The following is a 13,019-nucleotide window of genomic DNA, read 5'->3' as shown; positions in this document are numbered from 1 at the left end:
AACTGAATCCATTGGTTCCACCCCTGAAGTGTCAACAGCATGAAGCTGATCTGCAAATCTGATGGCTTCCTCCAAACAGGCCAGTCCCTGTTTGGAGCGGAAATCCACCAGCGGCAGTGGCTTCAGTTGGTCCACCAGGTCGGCAGGGATATGCACAGGCTGTCAATTAAAAGTGTGTTGCGTAAGAAATGTATGCATGACACATTCTTTCCCCAACATTTTAAGAATGTCTTTAACTCTTATGCCCCTTTCACACCAGCGCTTTTTCAGCTCCGGCTCGGAGCTGGAGCCTGAAAAGCGCCGGTTTTTCCTGTTCACACCGCAGCGGCGCCGGCTCTTAGCTCCGGAATCGGGTTCACTTCCAGCTCCAAAAAATTGTCGGTCTAGAGGCAAGAGCATCGGAGCTAAGAGGTGGCGTCGCTTACGTCTCTCTTACGTCTAGGCGTGCAGGAAACTAAACCCTCCTCCCCTGAACATGGGTCGACTGTCATGCCTGACTACAAGCAGTAGTGCTTATAAACACACTTATAAAGTCAGGCAAACACTAACCAGGCTTCGTGTGATTCTGTTTATTTGTACCTTACTTTGACCATCCGTTCACTGTTATTGATCATTGTGGAGAGAGGCAGACGTTTTGTTTTGTATTATAGCAGCTATCGGATGGAATCAATACATGGGCTGCACAGGTTGTCGTGTCCGACTATCACAAGTAGAATCATAATAAAAATACGCCGGTAAAATGTGCCTGTAGAAAACGGTTTATGCCACAATAGGATAGCAATAGTAACTAAGTAGTCAGTTTAGCTTCGGTTGCTATGCTAACATCACCCATTTTATACCAGAGAAACTTTCATAACAGCGTTGTGATACCAAACAGCGTCAATTCAGACTGACACACATTCACTTAGGCTAAGGGGAACTGGGGATATGTATCAGCTGCTTGTGTGAGTCGGACAGTGAATACTTTAGAGCGGCTGCAGCAGTGTGAGCTAACCGGGAGCTAACGGAGGAGAATAAACTCCCGTGGAAGAGCAGCCAACACTGCAGCGGTCGGTAAATGCTGCAGAAACACATTAATAAACAATGAACTACGGTACTCTGGAGCAAAGTATAAGGTTGGAGAAGTCGTTATTCAATTTAATCTGGCTTCGTGTGATTAAAAGCAACACGATCATCGACCCGACGCAGTTCCCCGTTGTTGTTGTTGTTGTTGTTGTTGTTGTTGTTGTTGTTGTTGTGAGCGCCGTAACGCCGTTGGGGAGCAAATCAGCGATGTAAACGATGACGTCATGACGCAGCAGCGGCAGCACCAGTCGGGCTCTGGGCGGTGTGAACAGAGCGGGAGCAGAAAAGGGAAACCGGAGCTGAACCAGAAAAGCTCTAGCTCGGAGCTAGAAAGGGAAAAGCGCTGGTGTGAAAGCCGCATCAGTAACCATTGAATAAAGTAATTGCCTCTATTAATCATTTCGAATCAGCACACACTGCCATGACTCATGCCCAATAACTCCACCTCTGGTAATCTCTGAAGTTTTGTAATGCTGACAATTGTGAGATTTTGTCCCTCAAAACTAAAGCCACACCTAAATATTATTTTCATAATCAATACAATTTATTATCTTGTAGATATATTATGTTCTCTGTAAAATGTCAGAGCTCAGCTTTAGGACATGTTCTGTCTCAGATTTTGGAGGCAAGAAAAAAGATCAAGAGTGGAGCCCCGGCCGGTGAGATCGACTCGGCTGCAGCTGCTCGATATGCAACCTTTTGGCGAGACCTTATATGGAAACAAAATTGAGGGTTGATGTGCTAAATGACAGGAAAATACATGTAAGGGTTTTTGATTTTGTGCTAAAATGCATCACCAATTGTGGGGAAATTACCTGTCCTCTATGTTCCTGTGTATTTCAGGTTTTTTTATCACAGGTCCAGTGAGCCATATCTTCTACCAGCTGATGGAGATGTGAATGCCCGCAACAGACCCGCTCTGCATAGTGTAGTGGCAATTTCTTATGTTACTGTAACAGCCTAGTGAGGCCTGTTAACATCACATTTATATTGAAAGATTCGGATTCCCGGCCACACCAATACAGTGAGAAGGACAGCACAATAGGTGTAAAATGGTTTATTTGTACAAAGTTACTTTAAAAACACTCCTTTGATAAATACTTAAAAATAACTTAAGGTTAAAATAATGTTCTGATTGATTGATTGAAAAGTTTATTAACAGCTTGTATATTGGGTACAGTACAGTACAGCTCAAAACATACAATTGTTAAGGGGATACAGACCAGAGAAAGACTTTCGTCTTGTTTACATCAGGGTCCCCCATTCCAATTCATCATGTCATTTAAGACATATAAGACATATTTGACATACAGGTGGTTTTTTACATACAGATTGCTTATTTACAATTTTCATTTTAGATTTCGTTCTAATACATCCTAACCGGACATTTAAGACATACCAAGTCTACAGATATACAGTTAGTAACAGAGTCTAAAATGCGAGTATATACATAGATGGGGGGGGAAGCTGTCCATTGTACGACAGGTTGAGATTTGCACCATTACCGGGGCCAGTTTTGCAATGCTCTCCCCCGAAGGTGCTCTTTAAGAGAGGTTTTGAAGGTAAGTATAGTTTTACTTTCCTTTACAGTTGTGGGAAGAGCGTTCCACCTTGATGTGGCATAATTGCGAAACGTGTATTCCCCTTTTTTGTGCCAAATCTGGGTTTCACATGATTTGTGGAGCTCCCTCTGGTGTTATGATCATGGTATTCCTTGACCTTTGGGAAGAATTTTGACATGTACATGGGTACCATAGAGGTGTAGTGGATCTTGTAGACCAGGCCCATTGCAAGTAGCTGTACTCTGTCTTCTACTCTAAGCCAGGTTGTCAAAGTGGGCAGAGGTGAGGTGGGTTCTAGATGAAAGGTCAAGCAGTAGTCTGACCAGTTTATTTTGCGATGTTTGAAGTTTTATTTTTAGCGCCTTGGAGGTGCTATGGTACCATGACGTGCAAGCATAGTCATAGTACCCTTGAATGAGTGCTCCTGCCAGAGTTTTCAGGGTGTTTTTGTTTACCAGAGAGGAGATCCGGTATAGGAATCTAGTTCTTTGATTGACTTTTTTTATTACATTGGATGCCATTTTGTCACAGGAGAGGTTTGCCTCAAGAATAGATCCTAGGTATGTAATTTCCTTCTTACTTGTGACAATAATGTCACCCACTGCAACTGAGAAGTCGTCGGATTTGCTGAGATTATGTTTTCGAACCGAAGAGAATGGACTCTGTTTTACCCAGGTGTAATGATAATTTATTATCGGCGAGCCAGGTGCAGATTCTGCCGAGCTCGGAGCTGAGGGTTTTTTCAACCTGCAACCTGTTCCTGTCAGAGACCAGCAGGGCTGAGTCGTCCACGAACAGGAACAAGTTGCAGTCACATGCTGATGACATGTCATTTACATAAATTAGGAACAGTAACGGACCTAATATGCTTCCTTGTGGAACACCACAGCTCACTGGGAGGGGGGGGGACAGAGTACCAGTTTACCTCCACCATCTGTTCTCTCCCCTCCAGGTAGGATTGCATCCAGCTCACCGATAGTTTATCAAAACCAATTGCTTTTAGCTTGTCAATCAGAATGGGGTGATTGACAGTGTCGAAAGCCTTTTGTAGGTCCATCATCACCATGCCGCAGTACTTGCCCTCGTCCACCTCTTATTTGATGTGGTCGCTCAAATAAAGAAGGCATGTGTCAGTGGATTGGGATGTTCTAAAGCCAGATTGAAATTCATAGATTAGTTTCTTTTCCGCGAGGTACTTTTCGACCTGTTCATATACTATTTTTTCCATGACTTTCGAGATGGAGGTAAGAATAGAAACAGGGCGGTAGTTGCCTGGGTCCCAATTTGCTGCCCTTTTTGTGCAGGGGGGTTACTCTTGCAATTTTGAAGTCTTTGGGTACTTTTCCCTGTTTTATGGAGAGGTTAATTATGTGAGCTATGACTGGTGAGATGGCGGTTGCTGTGTCTCTGAGGAATTTGGAGGGGATATTGTCGTGGCCAGTGGCCTTGTTAGGTTGGAGGGCGCTCAGTTTAATGAGTACCTCTGCTGTTGTTACCCTTGCTAGACTGAAATCATCTTTGCGTACCCCTAGGTTTTTGTAGTAGGTCATGATGTGATCTACTCCAAAAAGCCCTGAGTGGGAGGGATCATTTATTTACAAGAGTTGTGGCTATGTTTGTGAAAAAAAATTTCAAGTACTTGGCCACATCCAGTTTGTCTGTGATGAGCCTGTTATCTGTCTTTATGTTTAAGTTAGAAAATCTCGTTTTGAGTTTTTTTTACTGCAGCCAAGCTGGTTATTGAGTAATTTCCAAAGTTCACAGGGTTTATTTTCCTCAGTTTTGACATTGATGAAATTCTTTTTGGCAGTTTTGATCATGGAGCTTACGTCATTTCTTAGTCTGTTTCTTTCCATTTTTAGTTCAGTCACGTGGGCCTGGAGTTCACTGCTCGTGCTTTTGGAAAGCATTGACTGACTTTTATGAAACTCAGAGCATTTTTTGTCTCTGGTTTTCATGGCGGTCAGTATGCCGGAGTGCATCCACGGCTCAGCGCGATTTTTTACCCTGATTGTTCTTAGGGGGGCCAAATCATTGAGTATTGCAGAGAATTTGTTTTTGAAACCAAGCCATGTTTCTTCAACTTGTGTACCACTGAGCTCATCTGACCAGTCCAGGCTCTCCAGTTCTAGGTTAAAGGCCTCGCTAGAGTAGTTTTTGAGGTCTCTAGATATGACTGTTTTGTGACAGCCGGCCCTTTGTTTTAGCTTTTTGCGGGTACAGAATATCATATAATGATCACTTAAACCGCATGCTATAACCCCTTTACTGGAGATCCTGGACTTGTCAGAGGTCAGAATGAGATCAATGGTAGTTTGTGTTGTTTCACATACCCGGGTGGGTTGGGTGATTAGCTGGCTGAAGCCGTGCAGATCACAAATCTTACTGAAGGACTTGAAGACGGACGTGTCTTTACGTTGCATATCCGTGTTCCAGTCTCCAATAATAATTGTCTCTACATCCCCCACATCAGCCAAACACCCATCTAATGTATCATAAAAGTCACTCTGTTCCGGTGGTCTATAGATTGTCCCGACTATTACAGATTTAGCATTGTCAAAAAGAATTTCAACCCACACAGATTCAATATTTTCATGATGCAGGTCAGTACGGTTTTTGAAATTGGTGTCTTTATGTATGTACCACCTCCATTCACGTTCCTGTCCCTTCTCACTACAAGATAATCTTCAATAAATATAAACCAGTTACTTAAGAATTACAGTTCTAGCAGGGGTTGATAAAATCCTGAAAGTCCTGTCCGCTTGGAAGCGAACTAAACTCCGGGTTTTTGCCAGGCAGAAGTGCAAGGTTCAAGTCCCTTCCAGGAAATCCAGTGCCAGGATTTCCACGTTGCCGGCCCACCGTACTCTGTCCGTCAGCCTCTGGTCGCGGAGCCCTCGGAAAACAACAAAAGGAGACTCAGGGGAGGAGACAACAATGTAACTTTCGTGACGTAAAACTAGACGCCCAAAAGCAGGAGAAATAGCCACTTCCCTTTATCTGGAGTTTGTTTCAGCGTTGAATCCGATGGTTAGAGGAGGGTCCGGTCCGATCTGCGGCGAGGTAAGGAGGAGCAGGAGGGATCCGATCCGGTCCGATTTGCTGCGAGGTGAGGAAGAGCAGGAGGGATCCGATCCGGTCCGATCTGCGGCGAGGTGAGGCAGCAACTGTCAAGAGAAGAATAGCTGCCGTCTAGCAGGTGGTCCAACCCAGTCTCACGGCATTTCGTGTTCACCAACACGATTTTTAATCTATTGATTCGTGTTCCCCAACACGATTTGCCCCTTTTTTTCGTGTTGCACAGCACGATTTTTTTTCGTGTTGCACAGCACGATTTTAAAAGCAATGTATTTCTACTGCCTGCAGCACGTCTTTTTCTCCGGTCGGATCGAGGAAGACCTGAAGCTGTGTGGTTCATAAAAACATGTTCTTACTCAATATCAAGCCACAGTTATTGCTTTTATTTGAAATCGTATAATTTCGGACTTTTGTTGCCGTCTGTGAGGAAAATAAATGGGGCTCAGAGCCTCAGAATACTGAAATCTGTATTTTTTAAATATTTGTTTCCTTCTAATTTGTTATTCTTTTCAAAATAACACACTGTTATTTACTCACCAATAACACACAATTATGCTTGATTTTATTTATTGGTTTAATTCCATAATCTCGGGCTTTTTTGGCCTCCGTCAGAGACTGAATTTCAAAATAAAAATAACCGGACATAGGCATTACCCAAGATCCTCAGCTATGTTTTAAGCTCGTTTATTGGATGTTTTAGCCGCAATGCATGCTGGGATTTGGTGTTTATATGATATGAAATCCGGAAAACATTTGTGTACCTTGTGTGCATCTAGTGGTTAAAGCACGTTATTGAATTATTGTGTTTGATTAAAAAAATATTAAGAGTACATACTTTCATAGGGGGAAAGTATACATATAGAAATATAGAATATAAAAAATCAAGAAGATACTATAAAGTGATCTCTACAATAAAACAGTTTAGTGCAGCATGTACAAAGATATTAATAGGAGGAGGTGCAAAACAGAAAAACGAATTAACCTTTATTTAAACATTAAATAACAGATTAAGGTCTTCTTTTAAATAAGAAAAAAACGTTGGGGGTATCTATCTACAGATAAATATTAAGCCTGACAAAGTACTTAACGTCTAATATATTGCTTTCCTGCAATGTTAACTATGTTGAAGCACTTATTTTAACTGATATTATACATATGAATTATACTCGTATGTATGTAGATAGAATAAGAAATGTGCAGAATATGACAGTTTAATGGTGGAGGTACACACATATTGATAGATGTCTTGTAATGCACTGTTGAGGAACCTGTGACCCAAGTGTTTCATTCATTGCATAACTACACCGTAGTTGTGTATATGATATGTCAATAAACCTTTGAAAATCTTGAAAGGGATGTGCAAAATAGCCATAAATACAGTCTTTAATTAACTATTAGTAGAGAATAACGAGTAATGAATATACTTTATTACTCGTTTCCATTCATGTCAATTGTAGATACATGTTTAGTCTTCTCAAGCACCAACTATCAAATATCTCTCCTGATTGTTGGCACTTGACAATCACCTTACCTGAATTTTACTCAGGTGTAACTAAAGTCTGATTTAAGGGTTGTTTATATTTCACATCATTAATCAGAATCTGCAAAGTAACTCAAATAAATGCAGTGGAGTAAAAATACCAGGTTAACCTCTGAATTGTAGTGGAGTAGAATTACAAAGTAACAATGAGCTGTCATGTGGGTATATATAGTGATTTTCACCCATTTATTAATTATAATAAATAATATATAATAGTTTTACATTTGATAACGCCAATGTGTTTAATACTGGCAACTTCTAATTGTGGGAAAAACGAAAACGTTCAGTAGAGACGTCCCATAGAACATTTGGCGAAACACAATAGCCAGAGCATGTGTAGTTCTGGGGGGGGCGTTCGATTCCAGTTTTGGATAGTCTGGCGTGGTTTCGTTCCATTTCACACAGCTGTTTGACGCTCTGCGTAACCTTACGGGGGACTGTAGTCCTAAACGATAGCTGGGGATTATGGGTAGTGTAGTGTCTTCGGCCATCCTAAACTAAGAAAGGTTGACAATCGCAATGACGCTCGAAATGTCCCTTATAGGCCTACGTCTGTTTCCGGATATTTTATTTTGAAATTCAGTCCCTGATGGACGCCAAAAAATCCCGAGATTATGGAATTAAACCAATCAATAAAAGCAAGGATAATTGTGTGTTATTAGTGAGTAAATAACAGTGTGTTATTTTCAAAAGAATAACAAATTAGAAGGAAAAAAATATTTAAAAAATACAGATTTCAGTATTCTGAGGCTCTGAGCCCCATTTATTTTCCTCACAGACGGCAACAAAAGTCCGAAATTATACGATTTAAAATAAAAGCAATAATTGTGGCTTGATATTGAGTAAGAACATGTTTCATGAACCACACAGCTTCAGGTCTTCCTCGACCCGACCGGAGAAAAAGATGTGCTGCAGGCAATAGAAATACATTGCTTTTAAAATCGTGCTGTGCAACACGAAAAAAAGGGGCAAATCGTGTTGGGGAACACGAATCAATAGATTAAAAATCGTGTTGGTGAACACGAAATGCCGTGAGACTGGGTTGGGTGGTCGGCGTATTTATGGGGGAGTGGATTTGGCAACTGGCGAATGAGATCGCTGATTTTCACTGGGTGCCGGTGTGTCAATCAGCAGTGTCTGTGTCTTTGTTGTGACAGTTCGTTGAGGAGGTTAAACAAGCATGTAAATAAAAAGAGTTCATCGCTAAACAGCGCACAACATTAAAATCACAACACTATATGTAACATGCAACAATTATATAAAAGGTTTAACCATCCGTCCCACTGTCTAACATACTGACTTTATTCACTTTGTGACATTACCTTATATATGCTAAAACCAAATGCTTCTACACACTACTGTACCATTTCTTGATATGTGCTCTGCATGCCCTTATGAGGGTTATTATTCTCAAGCGCTTCAAGGCCACAGAGCTGATTTGGCAGACTATGTTGAAATTACTCCTCTTCACACAAAGTTTGAACTTCCATAGAATGTTTTCTGTTACACTCAAACAGCTCAAGGACACATGTGTCTAATAGCAATATGAGACATCTGTGTGAAAGCAGATTTCTGAGGCGTTTCGCATAGCTACACAAAACTCTGTCTGCCCGCCCTATCCTATAAGCTTTGCCATTCTGTGACTATTGTGCACACTCCTGCAGACTACTCTGTATTCTGTGAGACATGTACCTTTCAAGCGCTTCAAATAAATAACCAACGAAAGACAACTCTGATTTGCTGAAAGACCATTTATTGATCATTACTAGTACATCTCCAGATTATTGATAGATAAAGAAGTTTTCCACAACAATTGTCAAACGTCTGCTACTGGATCGGCTTGTTTTTGCCCCTGGCTTTCTGCTGATGTTATACTTTGTTATGAACATCCTGGAGGTAGGTCATCTCAGAAACTGTCCCCCTTACCATCAGATTAAAGGAGCTCGGTAGTGATTTGAGATGATCCGGCATTAAATTGTGGGAATACACAATTGCAGCAGCAGAGGGAGCAATTGGTTTTAGTATGGTTGAAGGAGAAACATTTCAGGATACACTTCCTGTCATGCAACATGAAAGCATATTTTCAATAACCCAGTTAGTCACAACAGTTTTGTTGTTCAAATTTGTTTGCATTATACAGGTTTAATAGAACTTCCTGTTAAAGGTCTTTACAGTTTTAAAAATCAGAGATTTAAGAAGCCCCTGAAATGACCTTCCTAGATCCGGATCAAACCCGTCTTTTATTGAAAACCTGTGCTCCAGACTCATGCAGAACTGACATTGAACCCACCTGTCCTTCTCTTGCTACATTTCATAAAACATGGCCAAAACGATCATTATCTTAGACAAAATTATATTTATTAGTGAACAGATTTGTGAATACTTGATTCTGATTGTCAACTGCATTCTTCGGTCTGTCTATAGAACAGACCCCTGCTATGCAAAAAAGATCATTGCTGCTCGCAGTTCTTTTTCTCATTACTAATCTGATGTGTTAAAATGGCAAACTGCCCCTTTTAACATGATTAAAACATTCATGCAATGCTTCAACCTACATTTTGACCACAGTATTTGGTCCAGTGTCTTCATGTTAATTGTATAGTTAACATATGCTATATAGTTTTCATATAGACAAATGAAAAATAAATTAAATGACCATCCCATCTTTTCTACCAGGCAAAAGGATAGAGAGACTTTGAAAGCAAGATGAGAGGAAGTTACTGGACTGCCTTGAAAATGAACTGGAAAGTGTGGACTCCCTTTCAGTTCGTCAATATCAACTTTGTGCCTGTCGAGGTATGCCCTTCATTCATTGGCATCCTGTCATCAAACAAAAGATGAATCTCTTGTAATGGTTTCCCCCTTCCCTTCCTGTGTCTGTTTTTGCTTTCAGTTCCGAGTGCTGTTTGCCAACATGGTCGCCTTATTTTGGTACGCCTACCTTGCATCTGTGAGGAAATGAAGCTTCCCGACCTAACCTCACTGAACCGGAAGCTGTGGCTTTAACACTGGGCTGTTTCCTCTACTACCTTTTGACCTGTTTCTAAGATGGACACTAATTCTCACATACAGTTATTTGGATAAACCTAAGAAACCTGTATAATGAGTTTAAGCCTTTATAACATGCTTTGGTATGTAAGTACATTTGTAATGACAACATAATACATGTAAGTGTTTTTTACAGAGCACTGCTTACAGAAATATGATACTGTAGTGAACATTGATTATGATTTTGATCATAATGTCAATTTTAATCCAATGCTAAAGTGTGTCTTTCTGGTTACTTCGTATGGTTGTGGTCTGTACAGAGTGCAGCTCAACTCTGAGCTGAAGATTCAGTAAAGAACAGGAAATGAGAACAGACGTGCAAGATTACAATCTTTATTACAGTGTAACAGTAACAGTGTACATTTGATGTAGTCAGATTTTGAAGTGTCATTCATTCATTCAAACCTTTATTTAACCAGGTGGTCCCATTGAGATCATCGATCTCTTTTTCAAGGGAGACCTGCCCAACATGGCAGCAAGTATGTTACAACATGAAAAATAAAACAACAGAAAACAATAAAGGACATCAGATTTACAGGTCGACATTTACATACCTAGCGACATTGACAAGTACCAACAGTATCAAGTATCATTGCACATATCCTTGCTTTAAAAACATGCAGTGGAACCAATTTGCTCATAATTAAAGTTATAACATGAAGATGTGTTCATAACATATTTGTTAAGCCAAAACAAAGAAAGTTTTCTTTTTGGAATGATTTCTAATCGAGGAATGTATTAATGAGTGCAATTTAAATAAAAATAAATAAAATACAAGCTAAATGATCTTCATTTTAAGATGAAATAAAGGAATGTCCAGAAATGTCTTTTAACTGAAAGTGTCCTCAGCCTCCTCTCAGGCGCAGGTTCAGGGAGATGGTGCTATGCGTTCGGACGTTGTAGTCGGAGAGTTTCCCCTCGTTCATTTCTCTGCTCTCGTGGAGGAGCCTCTGCTGGCTCACCGGGACCCGCTCTCTCTCCTCCACCCTGCTCCTTGAAGTGGCTCACCGTCTCATCCGGTTTGATGTCATACGTGATGCTCACCCCCTTCTCGTTTTTGAGGAACACCTGGATTATGGCCGGTGTGGTCACCAGCAGGTTCACCCTGGCCCCGGAGCGCAGGCCGTAGGACTCGAGGGTCGCAGAGTCGTTGTTGAGAGTTGTGCTGCAGCCGTTCTCAAAGACCAGCTTCTGGGACTCACATGCAATCCTTAGTTTCTGCTGGATGAGTATTTTCAGAGAGCCCACTGTGTCATGCGGGTGCACCCTCAGGGTGTGGGAGCTCCCATTCATCAGACTGATGGTTAGATCCATGATGAAAGTGGCCTGAAAGAGAGGTAAATACATTGAGAGGTGGAAGAAATACTAAGAGTGTGTACTTAATTAAAAGTAGAAGTACCAGAGTGCAGGAATACTCTTTTACAAGTAAAAGTTGTGCATTAAAAATGTTACTCAAGTAAAAGTACAAAAGTATTAGCATAAAAATATACTTAAAGTACCAAAGGTAAAAGTACTCATTATGCAGATTGGCCTATTTCAGAATAATATAAATGACATGTTTTTATGTTATTGATACATTAAAGTGTTATCAAAGCTGGTAAAGGTACAGCCTATTAAATAGAAGAGAATACTGTGGGGTAACCATTTCACACCATTAATGCAAATCTGCAAGGTAACTAAATGTAATAAATAAATGCAGTGTAATAAAAGTACACTATTTACCTTTGAACTTTATTAGTACAAAGTAACAAAACATCCCCAACAAGTCCCTCATTAAAAAAAAAGTACAGTGAATATATTCTATACTTTATATCACTGAATACATTAATACAAATAAGTTCACTTGAAAAAACCTTTTCCCCCCCAGAGAATAAAGTGTCTCGGTAGATTTCATGACAGTGCTGATAAAGAAAACTTCATACCTTGAGATAAGTTTAGAAAAATCCTCCAGAAATCGTCGCTCTTCTTTAAACTGACAGGAATCGATGCTCGGAGCAGCTGACGCAGGCTTCTTCTCTCCTCTGTTTATATACAGTCTGCCCAGCTGATCGAGCCCGCCCCCTGGTTTAAGATTCGTTTTCCCTTCCATGCCTTCATCATTTTCGGTTTCTAATCTCCAAAAATGACCTGCAGTGTTTTGGACATTGTACAAGGGTGTAGTCCCGGACTTTCCCCTTGACGTGAAGTTTTTTCTGTAATTGAATAAACTGACGACTCATGATAAACTCAAAGTGACTCTTTAGTATTGTTACGTTTAAACCAGGGGTGTCCAAACTACGGCCCGCGGACCATTTTGAATCGGCCCTCAGCAAATAAAATAAAAAGTATAATGGAACATGGACAAGTGGTCTTATTAACACAGTAGTATTCATGTGTTAATAAGACCACTTTTCAAATAAATTCAGTCAATTAAAGTTGGAAACATTTTTCTAGCATATCTTATTTGATAAGAAAAAAGCCCTATAACTTATTTACATAACAAGCTTGAAATACACCCTTCCTATTTCTCCTTATTAGGCAATCTGAGGCTTCTGTTTGAAGGGATGAGCTGCTAACACTCACAAGCATAATTTACCTACATTTGATTGATTTAGCTAACTTATAAATGAACTAATGAGGCAATATACCTCTAGTGAGGGGCCCAGCCCTTCGTATATTTTTCTGTATGTGGCCTTTGGTGAAAAAAGTTTGGAGACCCCTGGTTTAAACCATAACAATAACAGTAC

At 40.5% G+C, this 13,019-nt stretch overlaps 2 pseudogenes; one reads left to right on the top strand and one right to left on the bottom strand.

Moving 5' to 3' along the window:
- Window positions 1-39: 39 nt before the first annotated feature.
- On the top strand, window positions 40-10,617 carry LOC117560989 (annotated as a pseudogene).
- On the bottom strand, window positions 10,611-12,310 carry LOC117561102 (annotated as a pseudogene).
- Between the last annotated feature and the right edge of the window lie 709 nt (window positions 12,311-13,019).

The sequence above is a fragment of the Gymnodraco acuticeps genome, unplaced genomic scaffold (genome assembly GCF_902827175.1).
Source record: "Gymnodraco acuticeps unplaced genomic scaffold, fGymAcu1.1, whole genome shotgun sequence".
NCBI classification, from domain to species: Eukaryota; Metazoa; Chordata; class Actinopteri; order Perciformes; family Bathydraconidae; genus Gymnodraco; species Gymnodraco acuticeps.
This window is presented reverse-complemented; position numbering and strand designations above follow the sequence as displayed.